We start from the raw sequence: 20,214 nt of genomic DNA, 5'->3' as shown, positions 1-20,214 counted from the left end.
ATTAAGGAGAATACTCACAACACATTATGCACATACTTAATTAAAAATGACCTAATATATTACATCTAACAATGATCTAACAATATGTTAGATAATTTTTAATTAGATTGGTGAATAATACGTGGGTGAACAACGTTGTATTAAATAATAACTTATAAGGCTCTCAATAGTCTTTCACCGGCCATGAAATTTTTGTATTTTAAAAATTTTTGAAATTTTTGAAATTTACGTTGGGTGAACTACATGTACTGTGCACCAACTCAAAATAAGAACAATTTCTCCCTGTAAATTTTGAAAAATGTATTTCCGGTATTCACAAAAAAAATCAAAAATGTTCTTGTCGCAACAAAACAAATCGACGCAACAAAACTTAGGAAGCAGAAAAGTCTATAGGTACCCTGCATAAAATAAAATAATAACTTATAAGGCTCTCAATAGTCTTTCACCGGCCATGAAATTTTTGTATTTTAAAATTTTTTGAAATTTTTGAAATTTACGTTGGCTGAACTACATGTACTGTGCACCAACTCAAAATAAGAACAATTTCTCCCTGTAAATTTTGAAAAATGTATTTCCGGTATTCACAAAAAAAATAAAAATGTTCTTGTCGCAACAAAACAAATCGACGCAACAAAACTTAGGAAGCAGAAAAGTCTATAGGTACCCTGCATAAAATAAAATAATAACTTATAAGGCTCTCAATAGTCTTTCACCGGCCATGAAATTTTTGTATTTTAAAAAAATTTTGAAATTTTTGAAATTTACGTTGGGTGAACTACATGTACTGTGCACCAACTCAAAATAAGAACAATTTCTCCCTGTAAATTTTGAAAAATGTATTTCCGGTATTCACAAAAAAAAATCAAAAATGTTCTTGTCGCAACAAAACAAATCGACGCAACAAAACTTAGGAAGCAGAAAAGTCTATAGGTACCCTGCATAAAATAAAATAATAACTTATAAGGCTCTCAATAGTCTTTCACCGGCCATGAAATTTTTGTATTTTAAAAATTTTTGAAATTTTTGAAATTTACGTTGGGTGAACTACATGTACTGTGCACCAATTCAAAATAAGAACAATTTCTCCCTGTAAATTTTGAAAAATGTATTTCCGGTATTCACAAAAAAAATCAAAAATGTTCTTGTCGCAACAAAACAAATCGACGCAACAAAACTTAGGAAGCAGAAAAGTCTATAGGTACCCTGCATAAAATAAAATAATAACTTATAAGGCTCTCAATAGTCTTTCACCGGCCATGAAATTTTTGTATTTTAAAAATTTTTGAAATTTACGTTGGGTGAACTACATGTACTGTGCACCAACTCAAAATAAGAACAATTTCTCCCTGTAAATTTTGAAAAATGTATTTCCGGTATTCAAAAAAAATCAAAAATGTTCTTGTCGCAAATGTTCTTGTCGCTAACAAAACTTAGGAAGCAGAAAAGTCTATAGGTACCCTGCATAAAATAAAATAATAACTTATAAGGCTCTCAATAGTCTTTCACCGGCCATGAAATTTTTGTATTTTAAAAATTTTTGAAATTTACGTTGGGTGAACTACATGTACTGTGCACCAACTCAAAATAAGAACAATTTCTCCCGGTAAATTTTGAAAAATGCATTTCCGGTATTCACAAAAAAAATCAAAAATGTTCTTGTCGCAACAAAACAAATCGACGCAACAAAACTTAGGAAGCAGAAAAGTCTATAGGTACCCTGCATAAAATAAAATGATAACTTATAAGGCTCAATAGTCTTTCACCGGCCATGAAATTTTTGTATTTTAAAAATTTTTGAAATTTACGTGGGGTGAACTACATGTACTGTACACCAACTCAAAATAAGAACAATTTCTCCCTTTAAATTTTGAAAAATGTATTTCCGGTATTCACAAAAAAAATCTAAAATGTTCTTGTCGCAACAAAACAAATCGACGCAACAAAACTTAGGAAGCAGAAAAGTCTATAGGTACCCTGCATAAAATAAAATAATAACTTATAAGGCTCTCAGTAGTCTTTCACCGGCCATGAAATTTTTGTTTTTAAAAAATTTTTGAAAGTTTTGAAATTTACGTTGGGTGAACTACATGTACTGTGCACCAACTCAAAATAAGAACAATTTCTCCCTGTAAATTTTGAAAAATGTATTTCCGGTATTCACAAAAAAAAATCAAAAATGTTCTTGTCGCAACAAAACAAATCGACGCAACAAAACCTAGGAAGCAGAAAAGTCTATAGTTACCCTGCATAAAATAAAATAATAACTTATAAGGCTCTCAATAGTCTTTCACCGGCCATGAAATTTTTGTATTTTAAAATTTTTTGAAATTTTTGAAATTTACGTTGGGTGAACTACATGTACTGTGCACCAACTCAAAATAAGAACAATTTCTCCCTGTAAATTTTGAAAAATGTATTTCCGGTATTCACAAAAAAAATCAAAAATGTTCTTGTCGCAACAAAACAAATCGACGCAACAAAACTTTGGAAGCCGAAAAGTCTATAGGTACCCTGCATAAAATAAAATAATAACTTATAAGGCTCTCAATAGTCTTTCACCGGCCATGAAATTTTTGTATTTTAAAAATTTTAGAAATTTTTGAAATTTACGTTGGGTGAACTACATGTACTGTGCACCAACTCAAAATAAGAACAATTTCTCCCTGTAAATTTTGAAAAATGTATTTTCGGTATTCACAAAAAAAATAAAAATGTTCTTGTCGCAACAAAACAAATCGACGCAACAAAACTTAGGAAGCAGAAAAGTCTATAGGTACCCTGCATAAAATAAAATAATAACTTATAAGGCTCTCAATAGTCTTTCACCGGCCATGAAATTTTTGTATTTTAAAAAATTTAAAATTTTTGAAATTTACGTTGGGTGAACTACATGTACTGTGCACCAACTCAAAATAAGAACAATTTCTCCCTGTAAATTTTGAAAAATGTATTTCCGGTATTCACAAAAAAAAATCAAAAATGTTCTTGTCGCAACAAAACAAATCGACGCAACAAAACTTAGGAAGCAGAAAAGTCTATAGGTACCCTGCATAAAATAAAATAATAACTTATAAGGCTCTCAATAGTCTTTCACCGGCCATGAAATTTTTGTATTTAAAAATTTTTTGAAATTTTTGAAATTTACGTTGGGTGAACTACATTTACTGTGCACCAACTCAAAATAAGAACAATTTCTCCCTGTAAATTTTGAAAAATGTATTTCCGGTATTCACAAAAAAAATCAAAAATGTTCTTGTCGCAACAAAACAAATCGACGCAACAAAACTTAGGAAGCAGAAAAGTCTATAGGTACCCTGCATAAAATAAAATAATAACTTATAAGGCTCTCAATAGTCTTTCACCGGCCATGAAATTTTTTTTTTTTAAATTTTTGAAATTTTTGAAATTTACGTTGGGTGAACTACATGTACTGTGCACCAACTCAAAATAAGAACAATTTCTCCCTGTAAATTTTGAAAAATGTATTTCCGGTATTCACAAAAAAAATCAAAAATGTTCTTGTCGCAACAAAACAAATCGACGCAACAAAACCTAGGAAGCAGAAAAGTCTATAGTTACCCTGCATAAAATAAAATAATAACTTATAAGGCTCTCAATAGTCTTTCACCGGCCATGAAATTTTTGTATTTTTAAATTTTTTGAAATTTTTGAAATTTACGTTGGGTGAACTACATGTACTGTGCACCAACTCAAAATAAGAACAATTTCTCCCTGTAAATTTTGAAAAATGTATTTCCGGTATTCACAAAAAAAATCAAAAATGTTCTTGTCGCAACAAAACAAATCGACGCAACAAAACTTAGGAAGCAGAAAAGTCTATAGGTACCCTGCATAAAATAAAATAATAACTTATAAGGCTCTCAATAGTCTTTCACCGGCCATGAAATTTTTGTATTTTAAAAATTTTTGAAATTTTTGAAATTTACGTTGGCTGAACTACATGTACTGTGCACAAACTCAAAATAAGAACAATTTCTCCCTTTAAATTTTTAAAAATGTATTTCCGTTTTTCAAAAAAAAAATAAAAATGTTCTTGTCGCAACAAAACAAATCGACGCAACAAAACTTAGGAAGCAGAAAAGTCTATAGGTACCCTGCATAAAATAAAATAATAACTTATAAGGCTCTCAATAGTCTTTCACCGGCCAGGAAATTTTTGTATTTTAAAAAAATTTGAAATTTTTGAAATTTACGTTGGGTGAACTACATGTACTGTGCACCAACTCAAAATAAGAACAATTTCTCCCTGTAAATTTTGAAAAATGTATTTCCGGTATTCACAAAAAAAAAATCAAAAATGTTCTTGTCGCAACAAAACAATTCGACGCAACAAAACTTAGGAAGCAGAAAAGTCTATAGGTACCCTGCATAAAATAAAATAATAACTTATAAGGCTCTCAATAGTCTTTCACCGGCCATGAAATTTTTGTATTTTAAAAATTTTTGAAATTTACGTTGGGTGAACTACATGTACTGTGCACCAACTCAAAATAAGAACAATTTCTCCCTGTAAATTTTGAAAAATGTATTTCCGGTATTCACAAAAAAAATCTAAAATGTTCTTGTCGCAACAAAACAAATCGACGCAACAAAACTTAGGAAGCAGAAAAGTCTATAGGTACCCTGCATAAAATAAAATGATAACTTATAAGGCTCAATAGTCTTTCACCGGCCATGAAATTTTTGTATTTTAAAAATTTTTGAAATTTACGTTGGGTGAACTACATGTACTGTACACCAACTCAAAATAAGAACAATTTCTCCCTGTAAATTTTGAAAAATGTATTTCCGGTATTCACAAAAAAAATCTAAAATGTTCTTGTCGCAACAAAACAAATCGACGCAACAAAACTTAGGAAGCAGAAAAGTCTATAGGTACCCTGCATAAAATAAAATAATAACTTATAAGGCTCTCAGTAGTCTTTCACCGGCCATGAAATTTTTGTTTTTAAAAAATTTTTGAAAGTTTTGAAATTTACGTTGGGTGAACTACATGTACTGTGCACCAACTCAAAATAAGAACAATTTCTCCCTGTAAATTTTGAAAAATGTATTTCCGGTATTCACAAAAAAAATCAAAAATGTTCTTGTCGCAACAAAACAAATCGACGCAACAAAACCTAGGAAGCAGAAAAGTCTATAGTTACCCTGCATAAAATAAAATAATAACTTATAAGGCTCTCAATAGTCTTTCACCGGCCATGAAATTTTTGTATTTTAAAAATTTTGAAATTTTTGAAATTTACGTTGGGTGAACTACATGTACTGTGCACCAACTCAAAATAAGAACAATTTCTCCCTGTAAATTTTGAAAAATGTATTTCCGGTATTCACAAAAAAAATCAAAAATGTTCTTGTCGCAACAAAACAAATCGACGCAACAAAACTTAGGAAGCAGAAAAGTTTATAGGTACCCTGCATAAAATAAAATAATAACTTATAAGGCTCTCAATAGTCTTTCACCGGCCATGAAATTTTTGTATTTTAAAAATGTTTGAAATTTTTGAAATTTACGTTGGGTGAACTACATGTACTGTGCACCAACTCAAAATAAGAACAATTTCTCCCTGTAAATTTTGAAAAATGTATTTCCGGTATTCACAAAAAAAATAAAAATGTTCTTGTCGCAACAAAACAAATCGACGCAACAAAACTTAGGAAGCAGAAAAGTCTATAGGTACCCTGCATAAAATAAAATAATAACTTATAAGGCTCTCAATAGTCTTTCACCGGCCAGGAAATTTTTGTATTTTAAAAAAATTTGAAATTTTTGAAATTTACGTTGGGTGAACTACATGTACTGTGCACCAACTCAAAATAAGAACAATTTCTCCCTGTAAATTTTGAAAAATGTATTTCCGGTATTCACAAAAAAAAATCAAAAATGTTCTTGTCGCAACAAAACAAATCGACGCAACAAAACTTAGGAAGCAGAAAAGTCTATAGGTACCCTGCATAAAATAAAATAATAACTTATAAGGCTCTCAATAGTCTTTCACCGGCCATGAAATTTTTGTATTTAAAAATTTTTTGAAATTTACGTTGGGTGAACTACATGTACTGTGCACCAACTCAAAATAAGAACAATTTCTCCCTGTAAATTTTGAAAAATGTATTTCCGGTATTCACAAAAAAAAATCAAAAATGTTCTTGTCGCAACAAAACAAATCGACGCAACAAAACTTAGGAAGCAGAAAAGTCTATAGGTACCCTGCATAAAATAAAATGATAACTTATAAGGCTCAATAGTCTTTCACCGGCCATGAAATTTTTGTATTTTAAAAATTTTTGAAATTTAAGTTGGGTGAACTACATGTACTGTGCACCAACTCAAAATAAGAACAATTTCTCCCTGTAAATTTTGAAAAATGTATTTCCGGTATTCACAAAAAAAATCTAAAATGTTCTTGTCGCAACAAAACAAATCGACGCAACAAAACTTAGGAAGCAGAAAAGTCTATAGGTACCCTGCATAAAATAAAATAATAACTTATAAGGCTCTCAGTAGTCTTTCACCGGCCATGAAATTTTTGTTTTTTAAAAATTTTTGAAAGTTTTGAAATTTACGTTGGGTGAACTACATGTACTGTGCACCAACTCAAAATAAGAACAATTTCTCCCTGTAAATTTTGAAAAATGTATTTCCGGTATTCACAAAAAAAATCAAAAATGTTCTTGTCGCAACAAAACAAATCGACGAAACAAAACCTAGGAAGCAGAAAAGTCTATAGTTACCCTGCATAAAATAAAATAATAACTTATAAGGCTCTCAATAGTCTTTCACCGGCCATGAAATTTTTGAATTTTAAAATTTTTTGAAATTTTTGAAATTTACGTTGGGTGAACTACATGTAGGCTACTGTGCACCAACTCAAAATAAGAACAATTTCTCCCTGTAAATTTTGAAAAATGTATTTCCGGTATTCACAAAAAAAAATCAAAAATGTTCTTGTCGCAACAAAACAAATCGACGCAACAAAACCTAGGAAGCAGAAAAGTCTATAGTTACCCTGCATAAAATAAAATAATAACTTATAAGGCTCTCAATAGTCTTTCACCGGCCATGAAATTTTTGTATTTAGAAATTTTTTGAAATTTTTGAAATTTACGTTGGGTGAACTACATGTACTGTGCACCAACTCAAAATAAGAACAATTTCTCCCTGTAAATTTTGAAAAATGTATTTCCGGTATTCACACAAAAAATCAAAAATGTTCTTGTCGCAACTAAACAAATCGACGCAACAAAACTTAGGAAGCAGAAAAGTCTATAGGTACCCTGCATAAAATAAAATAATAACTTATAAGGCTCTCAATAGTCTTTCACCGGCCATGAAATTTTTGTATTTTAAAATTTTTTGAAATTTTTGAAATTTACGTTGGCTGAACTACATGTACTGTGCACCAACTCAAAATAAGAACAATTTCTCCCTGTAAATTTTGAAAAATGTATTTCCGGTATTCACAAAAAAAATAAAAATGTTCTTGTCGCAACAAAACAAATCGACGCAACAAAACTTAGGAAGCAGAAAAGTCTATAGGTACCCTGCATAAAATAAAATAATAACTTATAAGGCTCTCAATAGTCTTTCACCGGCCATGAAATTTTTGTATTTTAAAAAAATTTGAAATTTTTGAAATTTACGTTGGGTGAACTACATGTACTGTGCACCAACTCAAAATAAGAAAAATTTCTCCCTTTAAATTTTGAAAAATGTATTTCCGGTATTCACAAAAAAAAATCAAAAATGTTCTTGTCGCAACAAAACAAATCGACGCAACAAAACTTAGGAAGCAGAAAAGTCTATAGGTACCCTGCATAAAATAAAATAATAATTTATAAGGCTCTCAATAGTCTTTCACAGGCCATGAAATTTTTGTATTTAAAAATTTTTTGAAATTTTTGAAATTTACGTTGGGTGAACTACATGTACTGTGCACCAACTCAAAATAAGAACAATTTCTCCCTGTAAATTTTGAAAAATGTATTTCCGGTATTCACAAAAAAAATCAAAAATGTTCTTGTCGCAACAAAACAAATCGACGCAACAAAACTTAGGAAGCAGAAAAGTCTATAGGTACCCTGCATAAAATAAAATAATAACTTATAAGGCTCTCAATAGTCTTTCACCGGCCATGAAATTTTTTTTTTTTAAATTTTTGAAAGTTTTGAAATTTACGTTGGGTGAACTACATGTACTGTGCACCAACTCAAAATAAGAACAATTTCTCCCTGTAAATTTTGAAAAATGTATTTCCGGTATTCACAAAAAAAAATCAAAAATGTTCTTGTCGCAACAAAACAAATCGACGCAACAAAACCTAGGAAGCAGAAAAGTCTATAGTTACCCTGCATAAAATAAAATAATAACTTATAAGGCTCTCAATAGTCTTTCACCGGCCATGAAATTTTTGTATTTTAAAAATTTTTCAAATTTTTGAAATTTACGTTGGGTGAACTACATGTACTGTGCACCAACTCAAAATAAGAACAATTTCTCCCTGTAAATTTTTAAAAATTTTTTTCCGTTATTAACAAAAAAAAATCAAAAATGTTCTTGTCGCAACAAAACAAATCGACGCAACAAAACTTAGGAAGCAGAAAAGTCTATAGGTACCCTGCATAAAATAAAATAATAACTTATAAGGCTCTCAATAGTCTTTCACCGGCCATGAAATTTTTGTATTTTAAAAATTTTAGAAATTTTTGAAATTTACGTTGGGTGAACTACATGTACTGTGCACCAACTCAAAATAAGAACAATTTCTCCCTGTAAATTTTGAAAAATGTATTTCCGGTATTCACAAAAAAAATAAAAATGTTCTTGTCGCAACAAAACAAATCGACGCAACAAAACTTAGGAAGCAGAAAAGTCTATAGGTACCCTGCATAAAATAAAATAATAACTTATAAGGCTCTCAATAGTCTTTCACCGGCCAGGAAATTTTTGTATTTTAAAAAATTTTGAAATTTTTGAAATTTACGTTGGGTGAACTACATGTACTGTGCACCAACTCAAAATAAGAACAATTTCTCCCTGTAAATTTTGAAAAATGTATTTCCGGTATTCACAAAAAAAAATCAAAAATGTTCTTGTCGCAACAAAACAAATCGACGCAACAAAACTTAGGAAGCAGAAAAGTCTATAGGTACCCTGCATAAAATAAAATAATAATTTATAAGGCTCTCAATAGTCTTTCACAGGCCATGAAATTTTTTTATTTAAAAATTTTTTGAAATTTTTGAAATTTACGTTGGGTGAACTACATGTACTGTGCACCAACTCAAAATAAGAACAATTTCTCCCTGTAAATTTTGAAAAATGTATTTCCGGTATTCACAAAAAAAAATAAAAATGTTCTTGTCGCAACAAAACAAATCGACGCAACAAAACTTAGGAAGCAGAAAAGTCTATAGGTACCCTGCATAAAATAAAATAATAACTTATAAGGCTCTCAATAGTCTTTCACCGGCCATTAAATTTTTTTTTTTTTAAATTTTTGAAATTTTTTAAATTTACGTTGGGTGAACTACATGTACTGTGCACCAACTCAAAATAAGAACAATTTATCCCTGTAAATTTTGAAAAATGTATTTCCGGTATTCACAAAAAAAATCAAAAATGTTCTTGTCGCAACAAAACAAATCGACGCAACAAAACCTAGGAAGCAGAAAAGTCTATAGTTACCCTGCATAAAATAAAATAATAACTTATAAGGCTCTCAATAGTCTTTCACCGGCCATGAAATTTTTGTATTTTAAAATTTTTTGAAATTTTTGAAATTTACGTTGGGTGAACTACATGTACTGTGCACCAACTCAAAATAAGAACAATTTCTCCCTGTAAATTTTTAAAAATGTATTTCCGGTATTCACAAAAAAAATCAAAAATGTTCTTGTCGCAACAAAACAAATCGACGCAACAAAACTTAGGAAGCAGAAAAGTCTATAGGTACCCTGCATAAAATAAAATAATAACTTATAAGGCTCTCAATAGTCTTTCACCGGCCATGAAATTTTTGTATTTTAAAATTTTTTGAAATTTTTGAAATTTACGTTGGCTGAACTACATGTACTGTGCACCAACTCAAAATAAGAACAATTTCTCCCTGTAAATTTTGAAAAATGTATTTCCGGTATTCACAAAAAAAACTAAAAATGTTCTTGTCGCAACAAAACAAATCGACGCAACAAAACTTAGGAAGCAGAAAAGTCTATAGGTACCCTGCATAAAATAAAATAATAACTTATAAGGCTCTCAATAGTCTTTCACCGGCCATGAAATTTTTATATTTTAAAAAATTTTGAAATTTTTGAAATTTACGTTGGGTGAACTACATGTACTGTGCACCAACTCAAAATAAGAACAATTTCTCCCTGTAAATTTTGAAAAATGTATTTCCGGTATTCACAAAAAAAAATCAAAAATGTTCTTGTCGCAACAAAACAAATCGACGCAACAAAACTTAGGAAGCAGAAAAGTCTATAAGTACCCTGCATAAAATAAAATAATAACTTATAAGGCTCTCAATAGTCTTTCACAGGCCAGGAAATTTTTGTATTTAAAAATTTTTTTAAATTTTTGAAATTTACGTTGGGTGAACTACATGTACTGTGCACCAACTCAAAATAAGAACAATTTCTCCCTGTAAATTTTGAAAAATGTATTTCCGGTATTCACAAAAAAAAAAATCAAAAATGTTCTTGTCGCAACAAAACAAATCGACGCAACAAAACTTAGGAAGCAGAAAAGTCTATAGGTACCCTGCATAAAATAAAATAATACCTTATAAGGCTCTCAATAGTCTTTCACCGGCCATGAAATTTTTGTATTTTAAAAATTTTTGAAATTTACGTTGGGTGAACTACATGTACTGTGCACCAACTCAAAATAAGAACAATTTCTCCCTGTAAATTTTGAAAAATGTATTTCCGGTATTCAAAAAAAATCAAAAATTTTCTTGTCGCAACAAAACAAATCGACGCAACAAAACTTAGGAAGCAGAAAAGTCTATAGGTACCCTGCATTAAATAAAATAATAACTTATAAGGCTCTCAATAGTCTTTCACCGGCCATGAAATTTTTGTATTTTAAAAATTTTTGAAATTTACGTTGGGTGAACTACATGTACTGTGCACCAACTCAAAATAAGAACAATTTCTCCCTGTAAATTTTGAAAAATGAATTTCCGGTATTTACAAAAAAATCAAAAATGTTCTTGTCGCAACAAAACAAATCGACGCAACAAAACCTAGGAAGCAGAAAAGTCTATAGTTACCCTGCATAAAATAAAATAATAACTTATAAGGCTCTCAATAGTCTTTCACAGGCCATTAAATTTTTGTATTTTAAAATTTTTTGAAATTTTTGAAATTTACGTTGGGTGAACTACATGTACTGTGCACCAACTCAAAATAAGAACAATTTCTCCCGGTAAATTTTGAAAAATGTATTTCCGGTATTCACAAAAAAAAATCAAAAATGTTCTTGTCGCAACAAAACAAATCGACGCAACAAAACTTAGGAAGCAGAAAAGTCTATAAGTACCCTGCATAAAATAAAATAATAACTTATAAGGCTCTCAATAGTCTTTCACCGGCCATGAAATTTTTGTATTTTAAAAATTTTTGAAATTTTTTAATTTACGTTGGGTGAACTACATGTACTGTGCACCAACTCAAAATAAGAACAATTTCTCCCTGTAAATTTTGAAAAATGTATTTCCGGTATTCACAAAAAAATCAAAAATGTTCTTGTCGCAACAAAACAAATCGACGCAACAAAACTTAGGAAGCAGAAAAGTCTATAGGTACCCTGCATAAAATAAAATAATAACTTATAAGGCTCTCAATAGTCTTTCACCGGCCATGAAATTTTTGTATTTTAAAATTTTTTGAAATTTTTGAAATTTACGTTGGGTGAACTACATGTACTGTGCACCAACTCAAAATAAGAACAATTTCTCCCTGTAAATTTTGAAAAATGTATTTCCGGTATTCACAAAAAAAATAAAAATGTTCTTGTCGCAACAAAACAAATCGACGCAACAAAACTTAGGAAGCAGAAAAGTCTATAGGTACCCTGCATAAAATAAAATAATAACTTATAAGGCTCTCAATAGTCTTTCACCGGCCAGGAAATTTTTGTATTTTAAAAAATTTTGAAATTTTTGAAATTTACGTTGGGTGAACTACATGTACTGTGCACCAACTCAAAATAAGAACAATTTCTCCCTTTAAATTTTGAAAAATGTATTTCCGGTATTCACAAAAAAAAAATCAAAAATGTTCTTGTCGCAACAAAAAAAATCGACGCAACAAAACTTAGGAAGCAGAAAAGTGTATAGGTACCCTGCATAAAATAAAATAATAACTTATAAGGCTCTCAATAGTCTTTCACAGGCCATGAAATTTTTGTATTTTAAAAATTTTTGAAATTTTTGAAATTTACGTTGGGTGAACTACATGTACTGTGCACCAAATCAAAATAAGAACAATTTCTCCCTGTAAATTTTGAAAATTGTATTTCCGGTATTCACAAAAAAAAATCAAAAATGTTCTTGTCGCAACAAAACAAATCGACGCAACAAAACTTAGGAAGCAGAAAAGTCTATAGGTACCCTGCATAAAATAAAATAATAACTTATAAGGCTCTCAATAGTCTTTCACCGGCCATGAAATTTTTGTATTTTAAAAATTTTTTAAATTTACGTTGGGTGAACTACATGTACTGTGCACCAACTCAAAATAAGAACAATTTCTCCCTGTAAATTTTGAAAAATGTATTTCCGGTATTCAAAAAAAATCAAAAATGTTCTTGTCGCAACAAAACAAATCGACGCAACACAACTTAGGAAGCAGAAAAGTCTATAGGTACCCTGCATAAAATAAAATAATAACTTATAAGGCTCTCAATAATCTTTCACCGGCCATGAAATTTTTGTATTTTAAAAATTTTTGAAATTTACGTTGGGTGAACTACATGTACTGTGCACCAACTCAAAATAAGAACAATTTCTCCCTGTAAATTTTTAAAAATGAATTTCCGGTATTTACAAAAAAATCAAAAATGTTCTTGTCGCAACAAAACAAATCGACGCAACAAAACTTAGGAAGCAGAAAAGTCTATAGGTACCCTGCATAAAATAAAATAATAACTTATAAGGCTCTCAATAGTCTTTCACCGGCCATTAAATTTTTGTATTTTAAAATTTTTTGAAATTTTTGAAATTTACGTTGGGTGAACTACATGTACTGTGCACCAACTCAAAATAAGAACAATTTCTCCCTGTAAATTTTGAAAAATGTATTTCCGGTATTCACAAAAAAAATCAAAAATGTTCTTGTCGCAACAAAACAAATCGACGCAACAAAACCTAGGAAGCAGAAAAGTCTATAGGTACCCTGCATAAAATAAAATAATAACTTATAAGGCTCTCAATAGTCTTTCACCGGCCATGAAATTTTTGTATTTTAAAAATTTTTGAAATTTTTTAATTTACGTTGGGTGAACTACATGTACTGTGTACCAACTCAAAATAAGAACAATTTCTCCCTGTAAATTTTGAAAAATGTATTTCCGGTATTCACAAAAAAATCAAAAATGTTCTTGTCGCAACAAAACAAATCGACGCAACAAAACTTAGGAAGCAGAAAAGTCTATAGGTAGGCCTACCCTGCATAAAATAAAATAATAACTTATAAGGCTCTCAATAGTCTTTCACAGGCCATTAAATTTTTGTATTTTAAAATTTTTTGAAATTTTTGAAATTTACGTTGGGTGAACTACATGTACTGTGCACCAACTCAAAATAAGAACAATTTCTCCCTGTAAATTTTGAAAAATTTATTTCCGGTATTCACAAAAAAAATCAAAAATGTTCTTGTCGCAACAAAACAAATCGACGCAACAAAACTTAGGAAGCAGAAAAGTCTATTGGTACCCTGAATAAAATAAAATAATAACTTATAAGGCTCTCAATAGTCTTTCACCGGCCATGAAATTTTTGTATTTTAAAATTTTTTGAAATTTTTGAAATTTACGTTGGGTGAACTACATGTACTGTGCACCAACTCAAAATAAGAACAATTTCTCCCGGTAAATTTTGAAAAATGTATTTCCGGTATTAACAAAAAAAAATCAAAAATGTTCTTGTCGCAACAAAACAAATCGACGCAACAAAACTTAGGAAGCAGAAAAGTCTATAAGTACCCTGCATAAAATAAAATAATAACTTATAAGGCTCTCAATAGTCTTTCACCGGCCATGAAATTGTTGTATTTTAAAAATTTTTGAAATTTTTGAAATTTACGTTGGGTGAACTACATGTACTGTGCACCAAATCAAAATAAGAACAATTTCTCCCTGTAAATTTTTAAAAATGTATTTCCGGTATTCACAAAAAAATCAAAAATGTTCTTGTCGCAACAAAACAAATCGACGCAACAAAACTTAGGAAGCAGAAAAGTCTATAGGTACCCTGCATAAAATAAAATAATAACTTATAAGGCTCTCAATAGTCTTTCACCGGCCATGAAATTGTTGTATTTTAAAAATTTTTGAAATTTTTGAAATTTACGTTGGGTGAACTACATGTACTGTGCACCAACTCAAAATAAGAACAATTTCTCCCTGTAAATTTTGAAAAATGTATTTCCGGTATTCACAAAAAAATAAAAAATGTTCTTGTCGCAACAAAACAAATCGACGCAACAAAACTTAGTAAGCAGAAAAGTCTATAGGTACCCTGCATAAAATAAAATAATAACTTATAAGTCTCTCAATAGTCTTTCACCGGCCATGAAATTTTTGTATTTAAAAATTTTTTGAAATTTTTGAAATTTACGTTGGGTGAACTACATGTACTGTGCACCAACTCAAAATAAGAACAATTTCTCCCTGTAAATTTTGAAAAATGTATTTCCGGTATTCACAAAAAAAATCAAAAATGTTCTTGTCGCAACAAAACAAATCGACGCAACAAAACTTAGGAAGCAGAAAAGTCTATAGGTACCCTGCATAAAATAAAATAATAACTTATAAGGCTCTCAATAGTCTTTCACCGGCCATGAAATTTTTGTATTTTAAAAATTTTTGAAATTTTTGAAATTTACTTTGGGTGAACTACATGTACTGTGCACCAACTCAAAATAAGAACAATTTCTCCCTGTAAATTTTGAAAAATGTATTTCCGGTACTCACAAAAAAATCAAAAATGTTCTTGTCGCAACAAAACAAATCGACGCAACAAAACTGAGGAAGCAGAAAAGTCTATAGGTACCCTGCATAAAATAAAATAATAACTTATAAGGCTCTCAATAGTCTTTCACCGGCCATGAAATTTTTGTATTTTAAAAATTTTTTGAAATTTACGTTGGGTGAACTACATGTACTGTGCACCAACTCAAAATAAGAACAATTTCTCCCTGTAAATTTTGAAAAATGTATTTCCGGTATTCACAAAAAAAATCAAAAATGTTCTTGTCGCAACAAAACAAATCGACGCAACAAAACTTAGGAAGCAGAAAAGTCTATAGGTACCCTGCATAAAATAAAATAATAACTTATAAGGCTCTCAATAGTCTTTCACCGGCCATGAAATTTTTGTATTTTAAAAATTTTTGAAATTTAAGTTGGGTGAACTACATGTACTGTGCACCAGCTCAAAATAAGAACAATTTCTCCCGGTAAATTTTGAAAAATGTATTTCCGGTATTCACAAAAAAATTCAAAAATGTTCTTGTTGCAACAAAACAAATCGACGCAACAAAACTTAGGAAGCAGAAAAGTCTATAGGTACCCTGCATAAAATAAAATAATAACTTATAAGGCTCTCAATAGTCTTTCACCGGCCATGAAATTTTTGTATTTTAAAAATTTTTGAAATTTTTGAAATTTACGTTGGGTGAACTACATGTACTGTGCACCGACTCAAAATAAGAACAATTTCTCCCTGTAAATTTTGAAAAATGTATTTCCGGTATTCACAAAAAAAAATCAAAAATGTTCTTGTCGCAACAAAACAAATCGACGCAACAAAACTTAGGAAGCAGAAAAGTCTATAGGTAGGCCTACCCTGCATAAAATAAAATAATAACTTATAAGGCTCTCAATAGTCTTTCACAGGCCATTAAATTTTTGTATTTTAAAATTTTTTGAAATTTTTGAAATTTACGTTGGGTGAACTACATGTACTGTGCACCAACTCAAAATAAGAACAATTTCTCCCGGTAAATTTTGAAAAATGTATTTCCGGTATTCACAAAAAAATCAAAAATGTTCTTGTCGCAACAAAACAAATCGACGCAACAAAACTTAGGAAGCAGAAAAGTCTATAGGTACCCTGCATAAAATAAAATAATAACTTATAAGGCTCTCAATAGTCTTTCACCGGCCATGAAATTTTTGTATTTTAAAAATTTTTTGAAATTTTTGAAATTTACGTTGGGTGAACTACATGTACTGTGCACCAACTCAAAATAAGAACAATTTCTCCCTGTAAATTTTGAAAAATGTATTTCCGGTATTCACAAAAAAAATCAAAAATGTTCTTGTCGCAACAAAACAAATCGACGCAACAAAACTTAGGAAGCAGAAAAGTCTATAGGTACCCTGCATAAAATAAAATAATAACTTATAAGGCTCTCAATAGTCTTTCACCGGCCATGAAATTTTTTTATTTAAAAATTTTTTGAAATTTTTGAAATTTACGTTGGGTGAACTACATGTACTGTGCACCAACTCAAAATAAGAACAATTTCTCCCTGTAAATTTTTAAAAATGTTTTTCCGGTATTCACAAAAAAAAAAATCAAAAATGTTCTTGTCGCAACAAAAAAAATCGACGCAACAAAACTTAGGAAGCAGAAAAGTGTATAGGTACCCTGCATAAAATAAAATAATAACTTATAAGGCTCTCAATAGTCTTTCACTGGCCATGAAATTTTTGTATGCAGTTTTAGTTCTCTCAAAAACTCAATTAAGATCATTTGTCAGCAAAGCGCTGGTTTTTCATAACTTTATAAATTTAGGGAAATATTACGCGTCAGTTTATTTGTACCAATATCTCAGATTAAGGGGGCTAGGAGGGGGATATACGAGAGGTTGGCTTGTAAACCTCGGGTTTAAGATTTTTAACCATAGAGATTATGATATTTCGCATGTCATTCTTCCCGGCCTTTGCATTTCAGAAATGGCACCAGAAGGCACCACATTTTGCGGGTCGTATGACACTTAGTGATGGCGTTATCAGGTCGAATTTCGTAAAAAGTAGTTAGATACAAAACTTTGCTTTCAAATGAGTCTTTAGACAGCTCTCTATTGTGTAATAGTGTTCTGCTAGCGGTGAAGAAAAAAAAAAGAAATAAAGAAAAATAAGGACCCATCAGTGCTACCCATAGAAAAATGTAATTTTCCTTCTTGTTTAATGTGTGGACTGTAAGTTTCCTGTGCAGGAATTTTGACAATGACGATTCCAATGGTATGCTTTTCGCTACAGTTCGACGCTATTTTCTGGGGCTTTCTGGCTCTTTTTCAAAATTCTTGAATTTTTCCAAAATTCCAAAATTCTGTAAATTTGATTTGCAGATAGCAATTTGCTATTATGTTTAAGCCAAATAATGGTTGCCGCTCCTGAATTAGCTACAAATGCGAACAAATACTTGTAGCGAATCTACAAGTGGTTCGCTCTTTACTAGATTTGAGCTATCGCTGCAACCACGAAATGTTCTACCGGAACGAACCACGAGTAGAAAGGCCTTATTGACTAATAATAAGAGTAGATAAGAGTATATATAATAATAATAAGAGTAGAAAGGCCTTATTGACTCCGGAACGAACCACGTGGTTTATGGTTTTCTCAGTGAGAATGGAAAAACAGGAATTTTCTCACTTGAAAAAATATGAACTTTCTCACATTTATGGATGTCAACAGCAGTTTATGTCTGTTTTATGTCTTTAGGCGAACCTAACCTGAGAAATTGATTTACATAATCGGCGGGGGAATTATTGATTCACGAAGGGGAATTAAGAAACAATCATGGCTTCTTTGATCTTTAGGCTAACCTAACCTGAGAAATTGATTTACATAATCGCTAGGGGAATATATTGATTCACGAAGGGGGAATTAAGAAACATTATGGCGTTCTTTAATCTTAGGTCTGAGGGATAAACGTTCTTTAGGTCAGAGAGAAAAATTAATATTCTATTTTTAAATAGAGCTTCATTGATCTTTACTGTCAGGAGTTAGAAATGACATCAATTGTTATCTTGGAATTATGCGGGAGGCTAAAGAGATAAAAATTCTATTTTTAAATACGGCTTCACTGAGCTTTAAGTCGGAGAGATAAATTGATATTCTAACGAAACCTTAATAGTGTAGCTAGGAAAATTTATGAGATGAAGAGATTAATGTAGGAAAGGGTTTCCTAGAAATTTGAAATGTGAATGCACAGAGATGCCAAAAACAAAAGGAACACGCTGAGATTACTTTTAGGGGATTATTTGGGTGAAACGGTTTTAGACATTTTAGGGAATTATTTCGGCGAAACAGTTAGAGACATTTTAAAAGATGATTTTAGAAAAGGTTTTAGAAGAGGTTTTGAGTGTGGTCGTCATAGTAAACAAGTTCTATTTGAACAGTGTCGTGAGGTCCTCGTCCCCAAACCCAAAGGGCCCCGATGACCCTACCCCAATCCAAAGGGTTCCAATACCCATACCCCAACCCAGATGGAACCCCCCGGTCTCCAAAGATTCCCCAGGCTACTAATCGGTCCCCCCCCCCCCGCAAGGCCCTCCCGCGGCCCCCTCGTTCGGGGATGTATGGTTTATGAAACCTATGATTTGGGGTGGATGGGTTGGGATTTTTGACTTTTCTGAGTTGGATTTCTTAGTCTTTCATAAGTATTTTTTCTCTGATACCTATGAGATGGGGTGGGTGGTCTGCTATTTTGACTATTCTAAGATGGATTTTATAGCCTTTCATAGGTGTGTGCTGTCAGAAAATTATGATTTGGGATGTGTAGTTTGCTATTTGGACTTTTCAGAGCCAGGATTCTTAGTCTCTCATAGGTGTTTGTTGTCTGAAACTTCTAGTTTGGGATGAGTAGTTTGCTATTTCTGACTTTTATGAGCTAGGCTTTCCTAGTATATCGTAGGTGAATGTTGTCAGAAAATTATGATTTGGGATATGTTAATTACTATTTCGGGCTTTTCTGAGCTAGTTGTCTTAGTCCCTCATAGGTGTTTGTTGTCTGAAACCTCTAGTTTGGGATGAGTATTTTGCTATTTCAGACTTTTATGAGCTCGGCTTTCCTAGTATATCGTAGGTGAATGTTGTCAAAAAATTATGATTTTGGATATGTAAATTACTATTTCGGGCTATTCTGAGCTAGATTTCTTAGTCCCTCATAGGTGTTTGTTGTCTGAAACCTATAGTTTGGGATGAGTAGTTTGCTATTTTTGACTTTTCTGAGCTAGGTTTCTTAGCCTTTTATTGGTATGTGTTGTCAGAAAATTATGATTTGGGATATGTAAATTACTATTTGTGACTTTTCTGAGCTAGATTTCTTAGCCAGTCATAGGTGTTTGTTGTCTGAAACCTATAGGTTGGGATGAGTAGTTTGCTTTTGGACTTTTCAGAGCTGGATTTCTTAGCCTTTCATGGGTGTGTGTTGACTGAAACTTATGATTTGGGATATGTAAATTACTATTTCGGGCTTTTCTAAGCTAGATTTCTTAGTCTTTCGTTGGTGTGTGTTGTCTGAAACCTATGATTTGGGATTTGTAGTTTTGCTGTTTGGACTTTCCAGAGCTAGGATTCTTAGTCCCTCATAGGTGTTTGTTGTCTGAAACCTATAGTTTGGGATGAGTAGTTTGCTATTTCAGGCTTTTCTGAGCTAAGGTTCCTTCGTATTTCATAGGTGTGTGTTGTCTGAAACATATGACTTGAGGTGTCTAATTTGCTATTTCAGGCCTTTCTGAGCTAAGGTTTCATAGTATTTCGTAGGTGAATGTTGTCTGAAACTTATGATTTGGGATATGTAAATTACAATCTCGGGCTTTTCTGAGTTAGATTTATTAGTCCTTTGTTGGTGTGTTTTGACTGAAACCTATGATTTGGGGTATAAGGTTCTTAGTCTTTCGTTGGTGTGTGTTGTCTGAAACCTATGATTTGGGATTTAAATATTTTACCAA

The 20,214-nt window shown here is 31.2% G+C and overlaps 1 protein-coding gene across 1 annotated transcript in view; it reads left to right on the top strand.

Annotated features, from left to right (window-relative positions):
* Eip63E (cyclin dependent kinase Eip63E) overlaps positions 1 to 20,214 on the top strand; it is a 226,854-nt gene that overhangs the window by 53,038 nt on the left and 153,602 nt on the right. The gene's annotated exons all lie outside the window — the stretch shown is intronic.

The sequence above is a fragment of the Artemia sp. Qi Xiang Cuo genome, chromosome 9 (assembly GCF_049724085.1).
Source record: "Artemia sp. Qi Xiang Cuo chromosome 9, ASM4972408v1, whole genome shotgun sequence".
Lineage (NCBI taxonomy): Eukaryota > Metazoa > Arthropoda > Branchiopoda > Anostraca > Artemiidae > Artemia > Artemia sp. Qi Xiang Cuo.
Note: the sequence above shows the minus strand (reverse complement) of the source record. Positions and strands in the feature narration are given on the sequence as shown.